Source organism: Rhinoderma darwinii, chromosome 5 (assembly GCF_050947455.1).
Source record: "Rhinoderma darwinii isolate aRhiDar2 chromosome 5, aRhiDar2.hap1, whole genome shotgun sequence".
Lineage (NCBI taxonomy): Eukaryota > Metazoa > Chordata > Amphibia > Anura > Rhinodermatidae > Rhinoderma > Rhinoderma darwinii.
In genome coordinates, this window is record NC_134691.1 from 326,898,124 (window position 1) to 326,921,209 (window position 23,086).

Below are 23,086 nucleotides of genomic sequence, written 5' to 3' on the forward strand. Positions count from 1 at the left end.
GGCTATGAAGTCCACTAGTGTATCATGTTCTGTCCAAGTGCCCTGAGTTATGTAAAGAGAACCTTTCACCTGCCCATACATGTGCAGCTGAGTGCAACATGTAATAGGCACTGCTGCTCAAACCCTGTCTCACTTTAAAAAAAAATCTAGCCTCCTCCGTTATTTAGATATCGGTGCCGTTATTTAGATATCGGTGCCCGATATGTAAATAACCCCCTGAAATGTCAATGGGGCATATAAATGGCATGGGGGCATGTTACTTATCACTATGACACGGTACGAACAGTGTCACAGCGGCTTGTGCTGTGTGATCTCTCTCACGAGATCACACAATCTTTCCTTCACTGTCTGACAAGAACTGGAGAGAGGAGAGCTTGCGTGCGCACACACGCACGCACTGTTCCGCCGCTGCACCGAATGTGGATTCTTCTTGTGTTTCGTGGCGTCAGGAGTATCGTCGGCAGCGGCGTCTGAGCTGTGCGTGCGCGCACTCTTACTCTTCAGCTCCTGGCAGACAGGGACGACAAGACTGTGTGATCTCGCAAGGGAGATCACACAGCACAAGCCGCTGTGACACTGTCCGTAACTGATTGGACAGTGTCACAGCGATAGTAACACGCCCCCTTGCTATTTACACGCCCCATTGACAGATCAGGTGGTTATTTATATATTCGGCACCTAATATTACGGGACCGATATCTAAATAATGAAGGAGGCTAGAATTTTTTTTTAAAGTAAAACAGGTTTGTGCAGCAGTGCCTGTTCCATGGTGCACATGTATGGGCAGGTGAAAGGTTCTCCTTAAAGGAACAGTGTCACCAAATTTTTTTTTTTAATATCAGTTAGATGTTAGTGTTTTATTAAAAACGTTTGTATTAATTTGTGTGTTTGTGTGTTACTTTTTTTTATTTTTACACTTTTTCTTCCCTATGGGGGCTGCCATTTTTTTTTCCATTTCTGTATGTGTCGATTAACGACACATACAGACATGGAATACGGCAGCTCCAGTCCCATAGGGAATGCGAACGGGGCCCGTTCCATCCACTATGGTGTACGCCGTGTGTGTGGGAACAGCACATGCGCCACTCCCACACAGTCCAATTTGAAATGCGCGCCGTCCGGCGCCATTTTCCTGTGGACCGGAAGTCGCGGCCGGACAGTAAGTCGCGGCTTCCGGACTTGTGCACATGGAGCAGCGGCAGCAGACGGAGCGGACGGACCGGAGGGAGCGGCGGCGACTGGAGCAGGTAAGTTATTTCAATGTATGTTCGTGTTTCAGTGTGTGTTTACTACTGTATGTTAACCTACTACACTGTGTGTTAGCACAAAAAATGGCGACACACAGTGTAGGAGGTTAGACCGTTCATTCCCCTCGTTTCTCCCGGCACTAGCCAGGATAAAGGAGGGGGGGATTCTGAGAGCTCACTAGAGCGAGGGATTTTTTCCCAATTTTGCAGCATAAAGCAATGTGGTTGCTTTACCACATGCAATGCTGCAATTTTGGGAATTGCTCCATCTAGTGACCAGCAATGGGAAATATTATAAATTGAATCCAATTTATAATATTTCCTGACTCGTGAAAAAAATAAAAAAAATTAGAACAATGTTTAATCACCCACACACTAATTGTTTAACTGAAAAAAAAAAAAAAATTTTTTGCTAACAGCACATTCCCTTTAACTGTTAAGCCATAAATTATAACTTGTAAATGTAAATGGTAAGTTTAATACTTGTGCCCTCTTGTGATTCCATGCGGGTCACTTGAATTTTATTTTCTTCTATTGCAAGCCCTTTGCCATCTAGAGACACCCCTTGCGGTTTCAATGGGACCACTGGTAGAGACGAGGATCCTAATCAGCTTGGCCCCCTAGCTACTTTTCCATGGCCGATGAACATCCAAAGCCGCCTTTCTCCATAGGCAAACGCGGGAGGATCCGGCCAAAGGTCATATTGGAGGACATCAAGCACAGGCACCTACTGTTCTGGGAATGTTGGCAGTGGTGGTCGGAACTATCACCAGTAGAGTTAGTCTACTTTCATATTTGCAATGGGGTTCTCTTTTTAGGAAACAAAAAATTGTAATTCTTTGAGACCATCTTAGCTTCTCCGTTAAAACCGATCCGAGAGATCCAAATGAAAGTAACGAAATGACTCCATGGTTTACGGCTATGCTGCCCTCTAGTGTACCATCTTCTGTGATATCCAAGCTTTGAACTCCTAAGTCGTAAATTATTACTCTTGAAGGTCTTCATTTTGTTAGGGGATAAGGGAATTAAAATCCACAAAGTGTCAACATAAACACAATAGTGTTTGGAGTAGATTTACATATTGTTCTCAGTAATAAACACCCCCAACCCAACCGCAAACAAAGTCCTATTCTAAGCATAAAACATCAATACACATCATTTATAGCTCGTTCCTGAAGTGCTTGAAAAGCCCCTTTTAAGCAATATTCATAATTCTTCTTACTGCTGCCGCTTTATTATTGCTGCAGATCTCAAACAATAGACTCATCTGAAAAATCTTTTAATCCTCCAACATTAAAGACAGATAATCAATGACCTGTGTTCTGTTGTTCTAAATCAGTCATTTATCTTAATTAGAAAATGGAACATTGCAGAAAAGCAATCTGCCACGGAAACTGGTGACATATTTACAGAGGAAAAATATCCAACCGCTAAACAGCAACGGAAACATGAAACAAAACATTTCAAAAACACCAAAAATCTTTTCAAATAATTATTCCAGGAATGTTGTTATATTTCTGCTGCAGGACAGAACAGAATAAACAGGAAAAATAGGGGGAGCTCACTTCATACAGATTTATACAGCTCACATGGAGTTCAATACTGCAGTCAGCTCCCCCTAGTGGTGGCTGCATTAAGGAAGAATTATATCATTTATATAGTCAGAGTAACAGAGCTCCCCTATAATCAGAATTTCAGACCCAATAATAATAAAATGATCGATTATAAAAGAGGCAGCCCATTCTGCATTTTCCTATGGGCCCTTATGACTTATGTGTATGCCTCTGGTTTCAACTTACTAATCTTTGGTTGAATTTAAAAAAACATATCACACAGGTGCACAGCTCGTTACAGTTACAGTATATGCATCAGAGCTGTATCTTCTAACTATCCCAGCACCTGACTGTCCATCACATGACCATGGACAGACTTTTATTGTCACAATCTGTGTGTATGTGGACCCACTGGGCCGTACCGCCGTAGCGGTATAGCACCTGGCCAAACAGGGTACAAAGTCAATGTCTATAGTTCGGATAAAGGTACCTGTGGCAATTCAAATGGTATCGGTGGTTTAGGCTCGGATGGAACTCTAGCAGCAGACAGACAACAGGTGCGGTGAAACACAGCGGGTGTAGCAGGCGACACAACATGACTCCATCACTGTACAGCACAGGAACACGGTAGCACGGGAAACAGGATAAAGGTAGCAGGAACGGGAACACTGGGAACTGGAGAACACTCAAGGGACCATTTGCAAAGACTGACACAGGAAGGTACAAACAACGCTCAGGCAATGAAGGAAGGGGCAGGGCCCATCTTATAGTCCAGGGTGATCTGGGAGCAATCATCTCAATCTCACACATGTGTACGCTCTGGCTATTTAAGGCTGCACTGAGCTTGCGCCCGCACCCTAGTGGTCACTGCGGGACAAGATGGCCGCATGTGCTGGCATCTCTGGAGAGAAAGGCGTTGGCAGGATGAGAAGAGTTCGTGGTCAGCGACCGCGGACGTTACATTTATCCATTGGAAGTAAAAAATGAATGTTCCTACTGAATAACAACAAGCAGAGATTTTGAAAACCATGAAGAATTAATACAAAGAGCACATTGCAAAATTGTATAACTTTTATGTAATGACAGGGTAGGGAGACAGACCGGTGAGCCCTAGTCTACCCGCCACTCAATCCCTGCCTACTTGCATGGCCCATCCTAGGCGATGGCGTACAACTGGGCGACTTTCCCTACGCTCAATAAGTGCACGACAGAGCAACAGACAAGGGTACACAGAAGCTAAGGGAAATGGGGCAGTTGCCCACGGCAACACCGTGAGCAACAAGAGTAGTGAACGAGCTGAGTCAAACCAGGAGTGTACGAGGTACCAAACGCAGAGCAGGAGAGTAGTCAATAAATTTGAAGCAGAGGTCAATAGTATTAGCAGGAGCAGCAGAGCCAGGAAACAAGACAGAATCACAGGAAAAGGAGGAGCAGCAAATGAAGGTATAAATAGACAGAGGGCGGGAGCTAGTGCCGTCTGGCCAGGCTGTGATAGGTTCTCCCACTCCTCAGCCTACCAGCCTGAGTGGTAGCAGATCGAGTCACTCTAACAGACCTAGGCACAGATGCAGACTGTTTAACCACGGGCGTCGACAAAGAAGCTGTGTCAGGCAAATCCATGACATTTTAATTATGCAAAAAATAACGTTCATGTGCTGAAACAGGACAACTGCTTTAAAAAAAAAAAAAGGGTATGCCGATGCATACTCTTATGGCATGTCAGGTCAATGGGGCCCTATGGAAACGTTTGCCATATGTGGCGGGAGCTTTCCCGGTCCCTACACCAAATGTTAAGGAAAAATTTTTATGTCAACAGAGCCTAACAGACCCATTGGACACAGTAAATTATATAAAGCAGAATTTCTGAGTTCCCTGCACATCATGATATTTCAGATATCTCGTTCATGACAATTTCAGCACTAGGGCTCAGTGACCCATTGGCACGTTGCTGTTTAGATGCCAGATGTTCAGCTTTCTCTGTATGATTTTCACCTTATTTCCCCCATTGTGCTGTAATTTCTACTGTTATTGTTATTACTGTTGTATGTTTGTAACATTTTTGCTTCTTAGCGCCTTATACTGACAATTCCGCCTTCTACAAGCAATTCTTTGTGTGTTAAGCTTTTTTCTGCAGAGCTTCCCTTCTGCCTGAATCATAATTTCCCACGATTGTAGCATCAGAATCACCAGATGAGACTTTATTCCGATATTGTGTATTTCTAAGAATTGCACATTTACAGAACCTCACAAGATTGTTTCAAGGTCAATGGCTTATTTTCTTGTGAAATGTTGCTCACTTGAAAGAGATACACGTGTTACATTGTATAACTCAGATGTATACGTAAAGCAGAATCAGCAAAGTGAAGTGTAAAGTCATTTGTTCAAACAAGTACAATAGATCTTACAATGATAGCAGTACGTTACAATACATCTCTACTTTTATCTTATCTGAGATCTGTCATTTGTAACGGAAGATAACTTAATGAGGTCCGTGAGCTGGGACCCCACTGATCTCTAGAAAAAAGGGACCCCTAGCAGTCTACCAAGCATAGGGCCTGATCAGCTTTTCAGCTTACACTGAAATATATATATATATATATACCTAAACAGACCCAAAATTCTGTGCTGACTAATTTCTTAATAAATCATTAGAGCGTTTACAGCTCCATTTTCGTCACGCAGAGCTCAGTATCCTTTGCATAACAGTAGGCACTAAGCTCCCTCTAGTGGTGGCAGCAGGCAGCCGGGATGTTCTCATATAACCCTATGTCTATGATACAGCCTTTCTGTGGGTTGTTGCTACTAGGAGGGTTACCACAAATGCATTTACACAGCTCCCATTGACATCAATAAGAATTGTATGAATCTGTATGCAGTGCGCTCCCCCTAGAGGTAGCTGTAGGCAGGCAAATTTGAATCAAGTAACTCTATGGCTGTGTGGAGGAATGAGAAGGATGTGGAGCTATGGATTAGAAAAACAGTTCTAAAGCCTAAAAAAAAATTATATATTATGAAATGAATCGGCATAGACTACTTCAGAACGCACGTATTTAAACAAATAAAGCAAAATTATATTTATACTTTAACTTTCTTACTATCCTAGGTTACCAGGGATGCCCACATTAACATATCTACTGCCCTAGACACCGCTTCCCCCCCCCCCCCCAGAAAGTACCATTACATTTTGGTGCCACTATTGCTTATTGAGAGCATTCTAGTAAGTCAATGTTAATTGAAACCTTTTATATTATTTGAACAGTAGGGCAGCATTATTTATGTGCTCTGTATAGTGGCATTAGTTATGCGTACAATATGGTAGCATTATTTGTGTACTGTATAGTAGTATTAGTTATGTGTACAGTATGGAAGCATTAGTTATGTGTACTGTATAGTAGCATTAGTTATGTGTACAGGATGGCATCATTATTTATTTGAACTGTATAGTAGTATTAGTTATGTGTACAGTATGGCAGCATTATTTATGTTAAATGTAGAGTAGTATTAGTTATGTGTACAATATGGCAGCATTATTTATGCGAACTGCATAGTAGCATTAGTTATGTGTACAGTACGGCAGCATTATTTATGTAAACTGTATAGTAGTATTAGTTATGTGTACAGTACGGCAGCATTATTTATGCGAACTGCATAGTAGCATTAGTTATGTGTACAGTACGGCAGCATTATTTATGCGAACTGCATAGTAGCATTAGTTATGTGTACAGTACGGCAGCATTATTTATGTGAACTGTATAGTAGTATTAGTTATGTGTACAGTATGGCAGCATTATTTATGTGATCTGTATAGTAGTATTAGTTATGTGTACAGTATGGCAGCATTATTTATGTGAATTGTATAGTATATTTAGTTATGTGTACAGTATGGCAGCATTATTTATGTGTATTGTATATTAGCATTAGTTATGTGTTCAGTATGGCAGCATTATTTATATGTACTGTAAAGTAGCATTAGTTAAGTGCACAGTATGGCAGCATTAATTATGTGAACTGTATAGTAGCATTAGCTATGTGTACAGTATGGCAGCATAATCTACACACACTGCATAGCGACATTATATATTCACTGTTTCATAAAGGCACTGACTGCATCTATCAAGTGTGTGTGCATACCATACTGTTACAAAATCCTGTGTGCTTTTATTTCCAGGGTGTTGCTAGAGTCTAAAAAGATCAGGGGCAACAGGCCCGGATGCCTGGTGCTAGAGACGCCACTGCCTATTGCATTGCACATTTCCCCCCATTAGGGGACTGGGACTTCTACACCGCATCAAATTCCACCATAGCTGTTTTCAAGTGTAGAGTAAAAAGTGCCATTCATATTTTATATAAATGACTGTGGCATTACCACTTCTCAATATCTATCTGGTTTATGGAATAAGAAGGAAAACACAATGGTGACAAATGCACCAATCAGTTATAACATTAAAATCACCTGCATAATATTGTGTAGATCCTCCTCAAGCCACCAAAACAGCTCTGACCCATCGAGGCATGGACTCCACAAGATCTCTGAAGGTTCCTGTGGTATCTGGCACCAAGACGTTGGCAGCAGATCCTTTAAGTCCTGTAAGTTGTGAGGTGCGGTCTCCATGGATCAGACTTGTTTTTCCAGCACATCCCACAGATGATCGATCGGATTGAGATCTGGGTAATTTGGAGACAAATCGTCACCTTGAACTCTTTGTCATGTTCCTCAAACCATTCCTGAACAATGTCTGCAGTGTGACGGGGGCATCATCCTGATGAAGGAGGGCACTGCCATTAGGGAATACCGCTGCCATGAAGGGGGGTACTTGTCTGCAGCAATGTTTAGATATGTCGTACGTGTCACATCCACATGAACCTTAGGGCACAAGGTTTCCAGCAGAACATTACCCAGATCATCACATTGTCTCCGCCGGCATTGTCTTCTTCCCATAATGCATCCTGGTGCCATCTCTTCCCAAGGTAAGTGACTCACATGCTCCCGGCCATCCACATGATGTAAAACAAAACGTGATTCATCAAACCAGACACCTTCTTCCATTACTCCATGGTTCAGTTCTGAGGCTCACATGTCCATTGTAGGCACTTCCGGCAGTGGACAGGGGTCAGCATAGGCATTCTAAACTAGTCTTCGGCTACACAGGCCCAAACGCAGCAAGCTGCGATGCTCTGCGTGTTCTGACACCTTTCTATCATAACCAGCAGTAACTTTATCAGCAATTTGTGCTACAGTAGCTCTTGTGTGGGATCGGACCAGACTGGCTAGCCTTCATGCTAGACTGCATAGATTTTAAACATCACATTCTGTCTGCCCGCAGTCACCACTAGGGGGAGCTTTCTGAATACTGTTTTATTATTGAGTTCACTGTATAAACAGTATGCAGTTAGTTCCTAAGCTCCCTCTAGTGGTGGCTGCAGGTAGACAGAATTGTATCATTTAATCCTCTGTTTATGCAAAGGATATGGAGCTCTGAATGCCAAAAATGGAGCTCCCCTAGTGGTGGCTGTAGGCAGGCAAGCAGTTTTTTTTTAAAGTCTTTGGGGGAGATTTATTAAAACTGCGCCACTTTTAATAAGAATCAAGATGGAGGAAAATGGGCCAATTTTATTAAGAGGCACACGCCTCTTAATAATTTTGTCACGTCTTTGGCTTGGAGCAGGCATAGATTTTCGCCATAATATACGCCACCTCCTGGCTTAAATTATAGTAAATGCAGCAGTCCACGGGTGGACATGCCCCTTCTGCTGAGCTCCGCCCACTTTTTGTAAAAGTTTTTGGTACATTTTTGCATTTTGGGACATTTGCGATTTTTCTACGCCAGAAAACTGGCATACTAACGTTCTTAAATCCCCCCTATGTCTATACAGAGGACTTGGAGCTTTGTGTCAGAAAAATTAAAGCGCCGACCGCTATCAAGATATATTAAGAAATTATTCAGCACAAAATTTTAAATCTATTTAGATAAAAAAGCAAAATGGTGTTCAAAGGTGGACGGACATTCACTTTAAGAATTTACTATTATTGGTAAAACAAGGACTTAGTCATTTGCAATTTCTACCTGTTATACAGCCACTAAATTAAAAAAAGATTTGTGTTGAATTCCCATGTGACATCTCTTTGTATGCCTGTGTGTTACTTACTACACAATTGCTCTGTTTGTTAACTATAAGCTGCCACAAAGACGTTTATAAAAATGGGCAGCTGTGGAAGCGAAGACATTAACATGACAATGGAAATTTTCCAGAAAATGTCATTTATGACGTTTTCCGAAATCTGCAATTTGTAAACAAACAGAAACAAAATCTCTAACAAATTATAATGTTTCAGATTGGTTGTTTACTGTATATAAGCAACGCAAAGGCAGTCAACGAATCAGATAAAATGTGTTCTATTTTTTCTCTTTCAAAACGTTTATTCTCAAACTAAAAGTTAGCAAGTTACAATTAAATTCAAATCTTAAATGATAAGATAAAAACCATGTTTTTTTTTCAGTACAGCATCTGTAGTTGTAAAATTACTACTGATCCCATCATTTGATTAGAAACTTAGGCTATGTTCACACATCACGATTTGTTGTAGATTTGGTGCAGATTTTGATGATGATTTTTGAGCCAAAGCCAAAGTAGATCCAGGAGGCAGGAGAAGTATAAGTTCTTTCTTTACATTTTCCATCCCTTTTGAAACCACTTCTGACTGTGTCTCACAAATCTGAATTAAAATCTCGATGTGTGAACATAGCTTAAAGGGGTTGTGCAGTTAAGGGATGAGTTCACGTGTCGCGGATTTGTTGCAGATTTTCAATGCATGGTTTACCCTTTTAATGAATAAGGGTATGTTCACATGCTGTGCCAAAAACGTCTGAAAATACGGAGCTGTTTTCAAGGGAAAACAGCCCCTGATTTTCAGACGTTTTTTGAGCAACTCGCTTTTTTCGCGCCGTTTTCGCAGCGTTTTTTACGTCCCTTTTTGGAGCTGTTTTCATTGGAGTCTATGAGAAAACAGCTCCAAAAACGTCCAAAGAAGTGTCCTGCACTTCTTTTGACGAGGCTGTATTTTTACGCGTCGTCGTTTGACAGCTGTCAAACGACGACACGTAAATGACAGGTCGTCGGCACAGTAGGTTGGCAAACCCATTCTAATGAATGGGCAGATGTTTGCCGACGTATAGTAGCCGTATTTTCAGACGTAAAACGAGGCATAATACGCCTCGTTTACGTCTGAAAATAGGTCGTGTGAACCCAGCCTAAGGGTGAGATCCGCGTCAAATCCACCTTATTCACATTTTTATACACCCTGTTTGGAAATTCTAAATTAATACAGGGGTGTCCCTGATTATGATCCTCATCTCTTGGCCAGAGTGGAGAGCGTCTCTCGCTCTGGAGGAACTGTTCTACCCTGTATTACGCAGACAACGCATTGAAATGAAGAGACTCAGTGTAATGCATATTTTCCCCTCTGGTGGCACTGCAGGGAAATTGAACACTACACTCTCTGGGGAGAACAGTACAGCCCCTCTCCCAGAGATCAGAGATTGACAGGGAAGTCAGTGTTTTTATGCTGTCTTAGTTACATAGTTACTTTGGTTGAAAAAAAGACACGTCCATCAAGTTCAACCTTTCCCAGATCAATAATACATCATTGATTGCTAAATTATTTATAACCCTCAATGCCATTTCTGATTAGATAAGGATCTAGCCCTGTTTGATGGTCTTAGCTAAGCCTTTAGCAATACAATTAATTCCCTTGCTCCCTGTTATTAAAGGGGTCTTCCCATCAGAGACATTTATAACATATCCACAGGATATGTCATTAATGTCAGATAGATGCGGGTCCCACCTCTGGGACTTGCACCTATCTCTAGAATGGGGCCCCCTAATCCCCGTTCTACTGCTCTGTGTTGTGGCTGAAGCGTTTGATTTCCGACCATGAATTACGGAAACAGCATAGCTCGCCGAGCCATGCTCTTTCCGTAACTCCCATAGTAGGGAATGGCAGTTACGGAAGCAGTGTAGCATGCGAGCCACGCTGTATCCATAACTAGCATTCAATTCTATGTCCTTTTGTCATTCTTATGGCTTGGAGCTTGTCCCGTTTAGATCTTGGGACCAAGTCACTTAACTGCACCCATCTCCATCGCATGTCATTTCCAACAGTGAGTTGTTGGTCCAATTTATCGAATGTTCGACGATTTTCAGGATCCAGAGAGAGTCCCGATGTCCTAATGCACTGAATTGAGCCCCTCAGGCTTCCGTATTACTCTTCTAGTGTTGGGCTGCTATAACAACAATCTATATTCAATTACATTTCCATCACAGTCCGTTTGAAATAGACTGGTTAAAAAAACATTTTGTATATTGTTACTTTGTTAGTCTTTCTTTTAACGTTGTGGATACCGTGGCTCCGAAACAGTTAAATAGCGTGTTAGGATCACAATTAGTACTCCTATGAAGAGTGTATCTGCTAGAAACGACGATTGATATTTTATATATATATATTTATTTTTATTATTTAAAAAAATAAATATGTAAGACATCTATAGATAAATATTTTTTTTAACTTTGTAATTGTACTTTTATCATACTTTTATTATATATTTATTATATTTCTAATTATATTAAATAGCTCTCATGAATTGAATATTCCTGTTTGACTTTGTTTTGTGTGAAACTGATCTATACATTGACGATCGGCTCCGATGGCTGCAACCTTTGACCCTGGTTTCACACGATCTGGCTGGGTGTTATCGGCTGTCTAGGCTCCAGCCCTTGTTTTATATAAATTGCCTGTATAAGTAACTGTTTTAACATTTGCACCTTTACCTGACGAAGAGGCTGGTCCGGCCTTGAAACGCTTTGTTTCTATGTTTGTGTAATTAATAAATCTGGTTGGATTATATTCCCCACTATTTGGTCTTTCACCTTGAACAGGGACGGACACTCACCGTATCCGGCTGCGCCAGGGAGCCATCAGTTTTTTTACTACTGCTTTCTCTGTGATATCTCTGGACATACTCGCTTCAGTCCGGAACCCAGGCTGCAACCGACACCGACCTACAGCCCAGCTGGGCTCATCCAACATTGCCTCAGTGGATGTTGTGCTCCGAGCACAATTCTATCATGTTGGCCAAATTGACTACCTACTTTCTTTCACGTCCCTGTATTGTTTGATGCACTATGTGCGGGTTCTTTTTTTTCTTGATATTATTTAGCTATTCAGTTCTATGGGACTTAAAGAGGCTCTGTCACCAGATTTTCAAACCCCTATCTCGTATTGCAGCAGATCGGCGCTGCAATGTAGATTACAGTAACGTTTGTTTGTTTTTTTAAAAACGAGCATTTTTGGCCAAGTTATGACCATTTTTCTATTTATGCAAATGAGGCTTTCTTAAGTACAACTGGACGTGTTTAAAGTTATGTCCAAGTGGGCGTGTATTGTGTGCGTACATCTGGGCGTTTTTACCTGTTTTACTAGCTGGGCGTTGTGAATGGGAGTGTATGATGCTGACGAATCAGCATCATCCACTTCTCTTCGTCAACATCCAGCTTCTGGCAGTGCACAGACACACAGCGTGTTCGAGAGATCACGCTGTGACGTCACTTCCTGCCCCAGGTCCTGCATCGTGTCGGACGAGCGAGGACACATCGGCACCAGGCGACAGAGGCTACATCGACTTACCTGCAAACGCCGATGCTGCTGCAGAATCAACTGTAGCCTCTGTCGCCTGGTGCCTGGCACCAACCACATTTGTTGAATACCCCAAACCCACATTGTTGATTAGTAGCCTTCACTTTAGGCTCTCTTTATATCTGCGCTGCTTTTCCGTATTTCTGTTCTGTCATAGAAAAAAGAGAAAAACCAAAGCGCCATATTCGTTGCATGACGTAAACCAACCGCACTCGACGGAACCCATTAATGGGTTCTGTCGAGTTTCTGTCATTTTACCAGACAAAATAACGCTGCATGCTGCACTGCACTGTCCGGCAAATATGACAGAATCTGCATTGCAGATGTGAACAGAGTCTTAGTCATAGTTAATGCTGCTTGTATCCATATAAAAATATATTTTATAAGGAAATCCTTTAAAATCTCCTTTCTAACCAAAAAAACGAAAAAAAAATTGGGACATTTTATTTTAAATTCTTTTTATTCCCACTTGGCCGCTTAAAGGTGCAATTTATTAATCCAAGGAATTATTGCCTAATAGTAATACACTGACAGGAAACCTATTAAGCCATGCCTCCGGCATAAGATAAAAGGCACATACCTTTGTTATGCCAAACAGTGCCACTTTTATCCGTGGGCTATGTCTGTTGTTGCAGGTTTTAAGTGAGCGCAAGGTATTGCAAAGAATTAGAATGGCGCTGAGCTGCAATACCAGACACAACCCATAAACAAAAGTGGCGCTGTTTCTAGAAAAAAAAAATATAATTTTTTCCTTATCCTTATCCTTAACAACTCCTTTAACAGTGGGCTACCATATAGACCGATATGTCAGCTGTCTGAGTTACTATGATAAAATTATATTTGTAGAAGAAAAAAAACACTTCACTTTCCCAAGTGAAAATTTTAAAATGTGAATATGTGAAATAACGCTTAATGCTGTTAATTAACTGAAGGATTTTATTTTGTCAGCTAAAAGACAGAAACGAAATGATTCCCATGCAAGTCATTTTCAGAGACATATTATATACTTAGGAAGAAACTTTTTACCACTGCTGATCCATCATCGCTTAATGAGAACATTTACAAAAAGCATAAATTATTTTCCTACCCTGTAAGTTATAGCCCATATCCTTCCCATGTACCGCTGAAGTCTGTAAGAATTAATGTTTCTAAAAAATTTGGTTTATTAAAGGAGTTGTCTTATCACGGATAACCCCTTTAATATAACAGCTCCGGAGACCCCCGACAAACAGCAAATTTTTAATGGGGAAGCCATGGGCATCCAGATATTCCCCATAGGGCGGCTGATAAAAAAAAACAACCCAAAAAACATGATTCTTTGCAGCAAGTGAAATATTTGAGCCGCTTTACATAGACAGGTCTCAGGTCTTCTGCCTGGGCTAGGAGACCTCCATTCTCCTTCTGTTCCGTTGCCCCTAAATAATGTAATGTAATGATTTCCTTATGATTACACCAATTATCCCCCCACATTTTTTAATATAGAATGTTCATCTTATTATGTCATAAACAGTATGCAAATATATTTTGTCCCTCTAGTGTCTGTCCTGGTAGAGCCCTTAACAACTCACGACATGTCCTATATTTGTGCGTTTTTCGCGCATCACGCACCCATTGAAGTCATTGGGTGCGTAAAAATCACGCGCAGCACACAGAAGCACTTCCGTGTGACGCCCGTGATTCGCGCAACCTCAGTAAAAACTGTGAATGAAAACAGAAAAGCACCACGTGCTTTTCTGTTTACAAACATACAAACAGAGTGTCATAATGATGGCGGCAGCGCGAAAATCACACAGCCACGCATCATACGCGGCTGACACACGGAGCCGTTATGGACCTTTTACGCGCGCAAAACGCACACGCTCGTGTGAATCCGGCCTTAGGGTGAGCTATTAAAATCATAGCTGGGTCATCCTTCCTCTTGAAATTGAAGAGGAGGAGTGTGGACTCTAAACTCAGATGAAGCATGTGGGCTTCCATAGCAACATTTCTACTTGAGTGAAAGTGTGCCTTCTCTCTGGGTCCTTTTACACGGCCCGATAGGTGCCATAAAAATTAGCACCGATCAACGAGTTAGCCTGTTGATCGGCATTCATTTACTCCTTTCACAAGCAGCAACGATCGGCTAAGTATAGGGACGAGCGATCGGAACTATGATCGTTCCTCCCCATACATTTCCATTATGTCGGCACAGGGAGAAGTGCTGCCAACTAGCGACCATTTTAGCGTCCATGTACGAGCGTTTGCTCGTTCATCGGCTGATCATTGCCCTGTTTACACAAGACAATGATCGGGAATGAACGTTCTTATGAACGCTCGTTTGCCCGATCATTGGCCCGTGTAAAAGGTCCTTTATACAGTAGGCACAGCAGGTACTTAATTATTGGGTTTGATTATTGGAATAATATACACAAAGTTGCCAAACATGGAGAGGGGTACGAGACGGCACCAAAGTATTTGGGCATACTTGATTGGGTGATCGAGTGACCAAAGTCAGGACACCATAACATCCAACATGGCCGACAATGAGTCCAACAGTCTGTCCCTCAGCTAGAGCAACATCCATTAACACTTGCAGAGGTTTATTTAAATCTATGTCCATGACTTTTGTGGCATGTTAATTGAAAATTGTGATTCACGGAGGTCCATCCACAGTATCACAACTGAGAGCACTGTCACTTTAGTAAATTCACTTTTGAGCATGGTGGATTTAATGAATTTACAATGAAACCTGTGAGTGAGTCGAAAGCGGATGCTTTTGAGTTATTATCATAAGAAAAAGATGTTATACCATGCAGTAGGTAGAGCTATGATCCGCCCTTTATGCAGCGCCTACTACTGGTTAGGAGTGGTGGTGCACCAATGAGGAAGATAATTGTCTAGAGCTTTAGCGCTCGCTACAATCTCAATGATTGATGCACAGGAGGACAAAATTAGCATGTTCTGTTTAATTAGGGTTTTATGTTCGTTAACACCTCCTTTAGCAAAAATGAGGAGATGTTTTTCCCACTGAGACTCACATTAGGTGATTTTCTAAACTGTTCAGATTTTACAATAACCAGTTCTAAGGAAACCTATGAATTCCTAAAGAGTTTTTGGATTTGAATAAAATGTAATTAATCAATGATGGCATACTGGTGCCCGCAGCACGCCTAGCTGATTAACGGCCTGGTAATTAAAAATCCTAAAAATCTGTCACCTCTGGGAGCCCTTGTGGGATCAGTTGGGCAGCTGTGTGCGACGCATATTTAGGTCACATTAATCTTTATTGTGTGCAGTTATTTGTGGCAGGACAAGCTCACACCTGTGTATTGTGCGAACACATAAATGTGTAGTATTGTGTGTAATGAGATAACAGGTTTTCTTCCCAGGATAGTGTCATTTACAGATTAGTACAAGTGGCTTCTCAGGGACTATGTGCAGTTATAGAGAAGATCGGTATTACCATCATAGAATGTAATGGCTATAACATTCTGATCAGTGGGATCGGACCTCTGTGACCCCTACTAATTCGGAGAATCAAAGGGTTTCCCACAACCGGACAAACCTGGGGTTAAAAAAAAATCCAGCCTTTGGCTAAAATAGTATTTTAGGGCGGAGTCACAATCAAACTGACCTTTTTAAGGCCGGATTCACACGAGCGTGTGCGTTTTGCATGCACAAAAAATGTTGCGTTTTGCGCGCGCAAAAGGTACATAACAGCTCCGTGTGGCAGCAGCGTATGATGCGTGGCTGTGTGATTTTCGCGCAGCCGCCATCATTATGACACTCTGTTTATATGTTTGTAAACAGAAAAGCACGTGGTGCTTTTCTGTTTTCATTCATAGTTTTTACTGCTGTTGTGCGAGTCACGCGCGTCACACGGAAGTGCTTCCGTGTGCTGCGCGTGATTTTCACGCACCCATTGACTTCAATGGGTGCGTGATGCGTGAAAAACGCACAAATATAGGACATGTCGTGAGTTTTACGCAGCGGACACACACTGCGTGAAAATCACGGACTGTCTGAACGGCCCCATTGACTAACATAGGTCCGTGCGAGGCGCGTGAAAATCACGCGCGTTGCACGGACGTATATCACGTTCGTCTGAATAAGCCCTTACTCTTCCCTTGGGATATTGGGACTGGGAGCACATACAGACTTTTTGTAGGATGACAGCCACAGTACATTAGAATAGGTACATTTCATGAGATTTCCATGTGAATGCTAAGCAAAAAAAAAAAAAAAAAGGAAGAAAAAAATTATATATATATATATATATACATGGGATATGGGGTAAAAACCATAGGAGCTTACAGTTAGTGGGGAAGTAGCATGACAGTCGCGGTGCAGTTGCAACTAACCAAGTGATTGGCGGTATATGTTAGATTGGAGCGGGTCCTACCATTGTAACCCGCGCTGATCACTATAATGGGGGACCCATGTCCCTCCCCACAGGGCCGCCATCAGGAATTTCAGGGCCCCCTACAGCTAAATTTTCTGGGCCCCCCTACCGTGGCACCGCCTGTTAACGGTACTCCGTCCAGCACCATATCATGGTACCTAGGGCCGCCATCAGGGGGGGTATTATGGGTACTGATGTGAGAGGCCCGGCCAAACCTAATTGAAAGGGGGGCCCGGCAACTGCCGCGACTTGCCTTTGGTAGAAAAAAAAAACAGGCCCCTGCAATGGGGCTTGTTTTTTTCACCAAAAGAATGTCGTGAGCTGCGGGCCCCCCTTTCAATTAGGTTTGGCCGGGCCTCTCACATCAGTACCCATAATACCCCCCCTGATGGCGGCCCTGGGTAGCATGGGGGTCGTCATGGGGGCCGTCAAACACTGCCGCCCGTGCGACCGATCGCGCGCACCCGCAAACTCCCGCGCATGCGCACCCGCGAACTGCGCACCGAATTTTGAGGCAGATTTTGACCTGCCCAAACTATCTTGCCGCGTTTTTTGCCCGCGGCGATTGAGGACAGCAGACAAAAAACGCAGGGAAAAATGCATTTTCTGCCTCCCATTGATTTCGATGGCAGGTCAGAGGCGGAACCGCGGCAAGAAAGGATGTGCTGCTTTTTGTTTTTTCCGCGTCTGGCTCCCATTGATTTCAGATTAAATCAATGGGAGGCGGTTTTGGAAGTTGTTTGGTGCTGATTCTGACGCAGTGTCCGAGTCAATATCAAGGCCCAAAAACTCTGTGAACTGGGCCTTATTGTTAGGGCTTATTCAGATGAATAAGTCCGTGCGACGTAATAAATATCACGGACGTATAACCCGTTCGTGTGAATAAGGCCTTATATTGTCATTTGTAGTGAATTTTCAGTGCACAATCCGCACCAAAAATAGGAGGCAAGTAAGTGGCTTATTCAGATGTCCATGTTCGGTCTGTGATATAAGGACCGTGTATCGGCCATATTTCCCGGACCGACCACAGTTCAGGGAGCGGGGTTTCTAGCATCACAGTTATCTATGATCATAGTCCCTCCCTTCCCGTGGGAATACTGTCCCCGGTCCCGTACTGAAAGCATCATTACAGTATGGGACAGTATTCCCGCAGAGAGGCAGGGACTCCCAGCAACACTGATAACTATGATGCTAGGAGTCCGGCACCATGAATTGTGGTCAGCCTGTGAGATACAGCCGATACACGCTCCGTATGTCACGGACCGAATGCGGCCGTCTGAATAAGGCCTTAGTCTAGTTACACAGTGCGGTGAAATCCCATTTTTTTGCCACAATTTTTGCAAAAAAACGTGACTTGACCGCACTGTGAGAATATAGCCTAACAGCACTTTTCATGTTTTGTATCTTTTTTTTATGCAATTTTCGTAATTGCGGCACAAATCACGCGGTTTTGCCGCGATTTTTATATAATCGCGGCAAAACTGCGCCATTTTTGCCGCGATTACGAAAATCGCGGCAAAAAAGCGCTAGGAAAATGAAAAACTACCAAAAAACTTTTTAACCAACTTTATACAATCTACAAATGGGGTCAGGGGGATGGGAATCCGAATGGATAGGGGAACATACTCACCAGCCTGCAGGTCCTGTCGGCAGTGTAGAGGAGCTGGGGGGCGGGATCTCCACACGCAGCTTCAGCACATGCTGCATCTTCCCCTCCAGTGAAGCTACAACAGGTATGCAGGGGCTGCCGCGAGTGTTGCTAGGGGAGTGTCGCTAGGGGGGTGTCGCTAGGGGGGTGCCGCGGGCGTTGCGAGGGGGGCCCGTAAGCGTTGCGAGGGGGGGGGGGCAACAGTCCGAGGGGGGGGGGCGACGGCAGCCCGGCGGGCCCCTTTTACTTCATCCATGTGGCCGGGCCCCTGACGGGAGTACCAGTAATACCCCCCTGATGGCGGCCCTGCCTCCCCATGATGAAGGCTGCAGTGAAGAGAAGTTGTATGGAGCATGCACTTGTCCACTCCATATAACGCTATGGGAAATACAGAGAATATTGCTGTATGGCGCGGCTGTATGTAAACTCAGCAACCACTCCATACAATGTAGTGTTTCCCCATTCTAGCGATTGGTGGGTGTTCCAGCATTTTAAACCCCAACTAATCTAACGTTTATCACCTACCCCGTCAATAAGTAATAAATGTAAAGAAATGGAATATCCCTTTGAGTATTAGTAGTAACATTCTGATAAATCGACATGTAGCTCTGGACTAAAGCTTAAAAAAAAATAATCTACTTACAGAACTTCTCCGGTATGAGTTAAAGGGTTTGTTTTATCATGGCAACCCTTTTTATATAGTGAAGCGGCTCGGGTCCGACTTTAGTAAATCCCAGCGATCACAAGTGAATCCTGGGAAAACACAGACTGGCCATACATTCCCTCAGCAAATAAATTGGTCTGCCAGAGCGAGAACCAACTTTATTACGTCCATATGCCCTAACAGGGTATTTGAACAGGGAATGTCCTAATGAGACAACCCCTTTATGATATTACAATGACCATGGGCTGCATTCCAGTCTGGAGTGACCTCTAGTGATCAGATTCAGCATTAGTTGTGAAAAATGATTCCTTTGAAACAAGATCTATCTACTTTAATGGGCACAACCTGAGAGTTATCAGCTGCCATAGGGGGCCAGCCCTAGAATAGGATTCATATTATGAGTACTGATGATGACGATTATTATAAGTATAATAATAAAAATAATAATAGTAGCATTGCTAGCCGTATTCCATATTAAAAATAGTTACCTATTTAAATAAAAACTTTCACCGTTATAGACCTAAAACAGCTGTCCTTATACCACTGAATTATTAGGTACAATGAGGCACACTTAGAATCCACTTCAATGAGACAACACTGCAATACCATGGACAGCCGCGACGAACATGATGGCGCGTGCAGTACGAACAAGCCTGAAGCCCGATGTAAACAATGAAGAGGCTGCATGAGCGCGGCTGCCACTTTAAACACCTGATCAGTGGGGGATGCCGAGAGTCTAACCCCCACCGATCTACTATTGATGGCCCACATACCCATTTTATACTGCAATTCCAAGTAGTTTTTGAGAAAAATCAAACATTTTTGTTATATGCAAATTAGCTGCAAGTGCCACTCAGGTGGGTCGTTCCACTACAAGTACACCTCTATTTGCTGGCAAACACGCTCCCCTCCTCCGGATTGACGTCGCCAGGCTATGGCGATGACACAGAAATATTTGCCCAAATCTCACGCTTGTGTCGATACCTCGCAACCGTCCCGGATTCAGCGGGACAGTCCCAGATCCCGGGCGGTGTCTCGCTGTCCCGGACGGCCGGGGGCATGTCCAGCTGTCAACTGTATCTGCGCCCTCAGGATGTAGATACAGTTGAACCCAATTCTGTAGCAGGGAAACATCGCCGAGGACGCCCGGGCACAGCACTACTTTAAGCGCTGTGCTCGGGGAAGCCCTTGACGTCACTGTCCATATATGGACAGTGACGTCAGTGACTACTCCTTGAGCAGAATCCCCCTTGCCCCGTCTCCAGGTCTGCCTCTAGTTAATGCCTGCAAGGCAGAGCCGCACCGTGCATGAGGCGAGATTAGCATCTCTCTAAGGGGGCGGCGGTGCCACTGAAACCAGCTGCCGCCACCCCTTCCTGCACTATAATTATACCTGTGTCTATAGGACTCAGATACAATTCCATGCATAAGCGGTGAATGTCCTGCTACTCAGCGCCTTTCACTGATGTAAGCGGCGCGATGTCGTCATCGCGCTGCTTGCATTGTTAAATTACATGGCAAGGCAGCCGGCCAATCAGGGACTTTCAACAATGCAACATTGAAAGGCGCTGATTGGCTGGGCAGAATGACTTTCCCTGCCACTCATCGTCGCATCGTTCAGCCCCAGCAGACCTGCATTGCAAGGAGATGGCACGGGAACGGGTTTCGATGAGTATGTAAAGTTTTTTGTTTTTTTTTGCTAATAGTGTGGGGGGCTATATGTGCAGCAGTATCTACAGGGGGTAGGGCTTTATGTGGTGGCTTTATGTGCAGTACTATCTAAAGGGTGTGGTGCTGTATGTGGGGGGCTATATGTGCAGCACTATCTACTGGGGGGGGGGGTAGGGCTGTATGTGGGGACTATATGTGCAGCACTATCTACAGAGGGATACGGCTGTATGTAAGGGTTATATGTGCAGCACTATCTACAGGGGGTAGGGCGGTATGTGGGGGGGCTATATGTGCAGCACTATCTACTGGGGGTAGGGCTGTATGTGGGGGGCTATATGTGCAGCACTATATACTGGGGGTAGGGCTGTATGTGGGGGGCTATATGTGCATCACTATCTACAGGGGGCGGAGCTGTATGTGGGGGCTATATGTGCAGCACTATCTACAGGGGTGGGGGCTATATGTGGAGCACTATCTACAGGGGTGGGAGCTATATGTGGAGCACTATCTACAGGGAGCTATCTACAGTGGCTTTATGGGGGGCAGTATCTACAGGGGGCTCTATGTGGGGCACTGTCTACAGGGGGCTCTATGTGGGGCACTATCTACAAGGGACTTTATGGGGCACCATCTACAGGGGGCACGGTGTGTATGTGTATGTGTGTGTGTGTGTGTGTGTGTGTGTGTGTGTGTGTGTGTGGGACAGAGTGTATGGTGCTATTATAATCAGGGACACAGTGTATGGTGCTATTATGAGTAGCTATTATACTTAGTGTGTGGTATAAGGTGTAACGCCTATGGCCGGGGGCCGTCGTCTCGGTGTCAGCTCCCTCCAGGGAGACGCCGGTACTCACTTCCGGGTCCTCAGACTGTTTCCCGCAGGGCCCGCGTGTGCACGGCCTTAAAGGGCCAATACGCGTCCAGCTGTCACCAACCAATATTAGCCCAAATAGCTGCTGGACTATAAAAAGGGGCTCTCGCCTGAGCGTTGTTGTATACCTAAGTTTGTCTTGCAAATGGTCTCCCAGTGTTTTCCAGTTCCCAGTGTTACCCGTTCCTGCTGCCTGTACCCTGTATCCTGTGCTATCGTATCTACTGAGAAAGTCAAGTCGTGTCTTCTGCTGCATCCACGGTGCCACCTGCTGTGAAAGTCAAGTCGTGTCTTCCACTGCAGCCACGGTGCCACCTGCTGTGAAAGTCAAGTCGTGTCTTCCGCTGCATCCACAGTAATACCTGCTGTGAAAGTAAAGTCGTGCTTCCGCTACTGTCTACATTGCCTCAGGTACCCGTTCTGAACTATGCACATTGTATTGTACCTTGTTGGCCAGCTGCTACCCCGCTACGCGGTAAGGCCCAGTGGGTCCACACCCCGCGCCGTGACATAATGAGCACTTTATCTTCGTTTATAGGTGCAGAAATGTTTGAAAAGTGAGAAGCTGAAGACATCTGAGCGGAAAACTGCAGAAATGGTCTGTGACCGGGAGAAGTCATCATAGAGGTCTGGACCGGATGGAGAAGAAAAGAGAAAAATAGCAACTAGAACCTGAGACGTCACCGGTGAGTCACTTAATGTAAATGTTTATTCTGCCTCTAATCAGTAATGCAGTCAGTATGATTTGCAGCGAGATGATGGGTATGATTTTTTTATTTATTTTTTGTCAGACTACTAGTGATGTAGAACAGGCTGGGGGTGCCATTTCAATTTTCACCTCAGGCAGCAAAAAAGCTAGAATCGGCCCTGCTGCTAGGCCTAGCAGATGCCTGTCAGTTTTACACTGACAGGCAATAATACACTGCCGTTCAGAAGTATTGCAGTGTATTATAGAAGCGATTGGACGATCGCATAGTGAAGTCCCCTAGTGGGACTAATAAAAAAGTTTAATAAAGTTAAATAAATAAATAAAAACCCCAATGAAAAAAACAAATGAAAACCCCACTTTTTCCCCTTACAAAATTTTTTATTATGAAAAAAAAAGTCAAAACATTACACATATTTGGTATCGCAGCATCCATAACGACCCCAACTATAAAGCTATTATGTTATTTAACCCGCTCGGCGAACGCCCTAAAAAATTAAATAAAAAACAATGGCAGAATTGCTGTTTTCTGTTCATCGTGCCTTCAAAAAAATGTGATAAAAAGTGATCACAAAGTTGCATGTACTCCAAAATGGTACCGATAAAAACTACAAGTTGTCACGCAAAATGAAAACCCTCATACAGCTGCATCGG

The 23,086-nt window shown here is 43.6% G+C and overlaps 1 long non-coding RNA gene across 2 annotated transcripts in view; it reads right to left on the minus strand.

Annotated features, from left to right (window-relative positions):
- LOC142653039 (uncharacterized) overlaps nt 1–18,611 on the minus strand; it is a 77,604-nt gene extending 58,993 nt beyond the window's left edge. For both annotated transcript variants that reach the window (XR_012848025.1, XR_012848024.1), the window contains exon 1: nt 18,503–18,611. This is a non-coding gene — a long non-coding RNA (uncharacterized LOC142653039). The remainder of the gene's footprint in view (nt 1–18,502) is intronic.
- Nucleotides 18,612–23,086: the final 4,475 nt, after the last annotated feature.